Genomic DNA, 5081 nt, shown 5'->3' with positions numbered 1-5081 from the left:
CTTTGACTTTGGAAATTGAAATGAAAAAAATCCAACAAACGGATCGGATCGGTGTTTCTCTTCACTGGGACTCGCTGTGACACGCCAGGCGTTGCGATCAAAAATTTTAGTTTCCGAAGAAAAAGAAAAAAAACGAAAAACGTGTTGATTTGGTGTGTGTTTGGTGATGCGTGGGCGAAATAAAAACCCGCAACTCGCCGGATGCATATCAAACAAACATACACGAAATACCTGGTTGATCCTGCCAGTAGCATATGCTTGTCTCAAAGATTAAGCCATGCATGTCTAAGTACAAGCCGCTAGACGGCGAAACCGCGAATGGCTCAATAAATCAGTTATGGTTCCTTAGATCCACTCCATCCTACTTGGATAACTGTGGTAATTCTAGAGCTAATACATGCACTCGAGCCTCGACTGCGGGCTTTCGGGCTCGCAGAAGAGGTGCTTTTATTAGATCAAAACCAGTCGGGGCCGGGCTTTCGGGCTCGCGCACCGTACCAATTTTGGTGACTCTGGATAACTTCACGCCGATCGCACGGCCTTCGCGCCGGCGACGTATCTTTCAAATGTCTGCCTTATCAACTGTCGATGGTAGGTTACGCGCCTACCATGGTTGCAACGGGTAACGGGGAATCGGGGTTCGATTCCGGAGAGGGAGCCTGAGAAACGGCTACCACATCCAAGGAAGGCAGCAGGCGCGCAAATTACCCACTCCCGGCACGGGGAGGTAGTGACGAAAAATAACGATACGGGACTCTTCCGAGGCCCCGTGATTGGAATGAGTACACTTTAAATCCTTTAACGAGGAACCATTGGAGGGCAAGTCTGGTGCCAGCAGCCGCGGTAACTCCAGCTCCAATAGCGTATATTAAAGTTGTTGCGGTTAAAAAGCTCGTAGTCGGATGTCTGTCTTCGGCCGGGCGGCGCCGCTCTGAATCAAGGGTGTTGCGTTTCACGCTCTGGGAGCCCGGGTGTCAAAGCCCGACTCTCTTCACGGTCGGACAACATCGCCGGAGTGGTGGTCGGTGCGTCGTTGTTGTATCTGCGGCCAGAGTTGGAAAGTTCTTTCGGGTTCTTTTTTAAATTTTGGTCGTAGTTGACTCGATTCGCTCCACCCAGTCAATCGTTCGGGGTGCCCTTCACCGGGTGTCTCGGGCGGCCGGCAACGTTTACTTTGAACAAATTAGAGTGCTCAAAGCAGGTGTATCCCAACGCCTGAATATCGCAGCATGGAATGATGGAATAGGACCTCGGTCCGATTTTGCTGGTCTTTTACTTTTGGACCCGAGGTAATGGTCAATAGAGACGGACGGGGGCATTCGTACTGCGGCGACAGAGGTGAAATTCTTGGACCGCCGCAAGACGAACAACAGCGAAGGCATTTGCCAAGAATGTTTTCCTTGATCAAGAACGAAAGTTAGAGGTTCGAAGGCGATCAGATACCGCCCTAGTTCTAACCATAAACGATGCCAACCAGCAATCCGTCGGAGTTACTCCAATGACTCGACGGGCAGCTTCCGGGAAACCAAAGTCTTTGGGTTCCGGGGGAAGTATGGTTGCAAAGCTGAAACTTAAAGGAATTGACGGAAGGGCACCACCAGGAGTGGAGCCTGCGGCTTAATTTGACTCAACACGGGAAACCTCACCAGGCCCGGACACTGGAAGGATTGACAGATTGAGAGCTCTTTCTTGATTCGGTGGGTGGTGGTGCATGGCCGTTCTTAGTTGGTGGAGCGATTTGTCTGGTTAATTCCGATAACGAACGAGACTCTAGCCTGCTAAATAGGTGACGGGTTTTATCAATTGAAACCGAAGGGAGTACGGAGGCGTCGGGATCAGGTGGCGGCGATTCGGGTCTCGGTGGGACTGGTTCCTTTAGTGAGGCAATCTCTCGGCTTGGTTTCGTTGTGCTTTGTTCGTCGGGTGTACGGCCTTCACGGGTTGGTTGCCTGGCGGATGAGGTATGGCGGGGCTTTGTCGGGAATGTCTCGCGGGGGCTGGCTCTATTGTTATTCGGTCGTCGTCATCCCCGGCGATACCTTCTGCTCTCGCGTCCGTCACGCAGTCTTCTTAGAGGGACAAGCGGCGTCCAGCCGCGTGACAGTGAGCAATAACAGGTCTGTGATGCCCTTAGATGTCCTGGGCCGCACGCGCGCTACACTGAAGGAATCAGCGTGTTTCACTCTCCCTGTCCGAAAGGACCGGGTAACCGCTGAACCTCCTTCGTGGTTGGGATTGGGGACTGCAATGATCCCCATGAACCAGGAATCCCTAGTAGGCGCGGGTCACTAGCCCGCGTCGATTACGTCCCTGCCCTTTGTACACACCGCCCGTCGCTACTACCGATTGAATGATTTAGTGAGGCCTTCGGACGGGCTTGTCGGGGTGCCGTCGAGTGGGGAGCAATCTCTGCCCGTGCGGTGCCTACCAACGGCGAGACTGAAAGATGGTCGAACTTGATCCTTTAGAGGAAGTAAAAGTCGTAACAAGGTTTCCGTAGGTGAACCTGCGGAAGGATCATAAACGAACAAGACAAATGTTTTGCGCATATGGCTTTGGTTGAGCACGAAACAACTAAAAGTTGCAAAACAAAAAAAACCCCATCAAAAGTCTTTCGGCGTAAGACATCGTATGAACTATGTGTGGGTTGACGGAAGAAAATCATTTATTTTGAACGGGTATCAGGCGCTCTGATGCGCGGTGGTTTAAAGCGGATTCGCCTTTTCAAATTGATTTTTCTTTCCTCTCGGCTCAAAAAAAAACACAAAGTCTTTCGATTTGGTCTATGGCCGTGAGCAAATTCTTCCTGCTTCGATGGTGAATGTCTCTATAGATTCATTCGACCTTTAGCGGCGCTCACAGTGTTGACGTTAGTAGAGTGAAGAATACGATAGCCCGCCTGGGCCGCGAGTACCGAAGGAACAATAAAGGAGATTTTATAAAGTCTTAGTCCCTAAATCAAACACTTTGAAAAATAAAAACTCGGTGGATGGAGAGTCGGAAAAAAAAAAAAAAAACATCAAGATTTTGAACGGGTATCAGGCGCTCTGATGCGCGGTGGTTTAAAGCGGATACGCCCAATCGAAATTGTTTTTTTTTTGTTTCTCTCTTCGTCTTCGGGATTTTTTGATTCTCGGTGGGGGACGAAAGTGTGAGACTTTACTCTGGACGTTCTTTTCGGGCGTAGATACTCGTGGTTGCGTGCGTGTGCGTCGTATAGACTAACACTCCAAAGCCCGACACTATGCCGTTGAAAACCGAATGTTTTTTAAGCTTGCCCTTCGCCCTCTCGATGAAGTAGGAAGAATTCAAAATCACAATAACACACTAAACCCAAATTCTAGTACGAGTGTTTATCGGAACATTTTCTTTCTGGCTTTCTTTCTCCGCCCTCGCATTCATTTGCTTGGGCGGGTTGGAGAAAAAGAGAGAAGAAAACGAATATGTCGTTTTATATACGACCCTGAACGGTGGATCACTAGGCTCGTGGATCGATGAAGAGCGCAGCAAAGTGCGCTAATCCATGCGAACTGCAGAACACATGGAGCATCGAAATCTTGAACGTAAATGGCGGCCCAGCTTCTCGCTCGGGCCACATCTGACTGAGGGTCGGTCGAATGATGAACGAACAGAGATTTTTTCAGTCTTGGTTTTGCATGTTGGGTCGCGGCGAGATTTATTTTTCACCCGGCCTGACCGCATAAAAGCTCCCGAATCTCTAACGTCTGGGTGCCGCGCGACTTAAGTGTCCGCGATGCCTCAAATACAAAAAAGGGGGAAAAATAAAAGAAGGTTCGCCCTGTTTTGTTTTTTTCCTCTCTATTCAAAAGAAACCTTTTTCGATGGCAAAACAGATGGGAAATTTTTGAGCCAACTCAAAAAAAAATTTTAGAAATAAACACATCTTCTCGAACAAGGTGTCGGCTGCGTGTGCGCGATATACCGCTTCAACGCGAGTTTAGTTGTGTGTGTGCGCCGGGCGTGTCGAAGTGTCGACCACCGCGAATTATCACTCACTCTAACCGCTCGTTATGCAAGCTTGGTTCGCGCACGACGCGTTGTTTCAATACAAAAAGCCGCAGGACGCCCTGTCACTTTTCGTAAATTAATTTTTGCGAATAACGAGAGACTCGCTTTATTTCGAAAAAAAAAAATTTGAACCGGCAATTATTCAATCTTTCCCGGCTTTAAAACGCCAAAGTCTGCCGAGCTAGATAAAGTGTTGTCTCCTTTTGAAAACAAACAATTCATTCTGACCTCAGTTTAGATGAGACTACCCGCTGAACTTAAGCATATCAGTAAGCGGAGGAAAAGAAACTAACAAGGATTCCCTTAGTAGCGGCGAGCGAACAGGGATGAGCCCAGCACCGAACCTCGCGCCCGGTTGAGCGGGTGCCGAGGAATGTGGTGTTCGGGAGGATCGTGCGCGTCTGTCCGGTATCTATCGTCCAAGTCTCCATGAACGGGGCGAGCAACCCACAGAGGGTGTCAGGCCCGTAGATAAGACGAGCCGAGACCGTGCATCGGATCCCTTCCCAAGAGTCGGGTTGCTTGAGCGTGCAGCCCTAAGCGGGAGGTAAACTCCTTCTAAGGCTAAATATCGCCACGAGACCGATAGCGAACAAGTACCGCGAGGGAAAGTTGAAAAGAACTTTGAAGAGAGAGTTCAAGAGTGCGTGAAACCGTTCAGGGGGTTAAACGGGTGGGCCCTCGAAGGTCGAACAAGTCCCCGCTCCCGGCACTTGGTTGTATGCCCTTAACGCTGCATGGAGACTGCCTGAATTGGCGGCTCTCTTGCATAAGTCGTTCTGCGATCGCAATAGCCACGCCAAGGTCCGCAAGTGGGGGGCCTAGTAGGACTCCGCGACCGACTGGGTGTCTGTTACACGGGGCGTCCGTTAGCGAGTTTCGTGGTTACCTTCGCGGGTGCCGCGATGACGAGCGCGGCGTTTCCCAACAGTACTGCCCGGTCGTGACCTGTCTCCTCCCGGGAGGTGTCGTAGCTTTTTTTTGTAAAAGAGAAAAAGTTGCGGTGCTCAACCTGTGGAGGCCCAGAGCGGAGAGTAGAAGTCGGGTCCCAC

The 5081-nt window shown here is 50.3% G+C and overlaps 3 non-coding genes across 3 annotated transcripts in view; all 3 read left to right on the top strand.

Moving 5' to 3' along the window:
• The first annotated feature begins 228 nt into the window (after window positions 1-228).
• On the top strand, window positions 229-2523 carry LOC124320069. The gene has a single exon (XR_006913759.1). It is a non-coding gene; the product is annotated as a small subunit ribosomal RNA (ribosomal RNA).
• A 936-nt stretch (window positions 2524-3459) lies between these two features.
• On the top strand, window positions 3460-3612 carry LOC124320059. The gene has a single exon (XR_006913751.1). It is a non-coding gene; the product is annotated as a 5.8S ribosomal RNA (ribosomal RNA).
• A 641-nt stretch (window positions 3613-4253) lies between these two features.
• Window positions 4254-5081, top strand: part of LOC124320066 — a 4571-nt gene continuing 3743 nt past the window's right edge. The window contains exon 1 of the ribosomal RNA XR_006913755.1: window positions 4254-5081. This exon is cut by the window's right edge and continues 3743 nt beyond it. This is a non-coding gene — a ribosomal RNA (large subunit ribosomal RNA).

The sequence above is a fragment of the Daphnia pulicaria genome, unplaced genomic scaffold, assembly GCF_021234035.1.
Source record: "Daphnia pulicaria isolate SC F1-1A unplaced genomic scaffold, SC_F0-13Bv2 h1tg000244l, whole genome shotgun sequence".
Lineage (NCBI taxonomy): Eukaryota > Metazoa > Arthropoda > Branchiopoda > Diplostraca > Daphniidae > Daphnia > Daphnia pulicaria.
The sequence above is the reverse complement of the archived record's forward strand: the minus strand, read 5'-3'. Positions and strand labels throughout refer to the sequence as shown.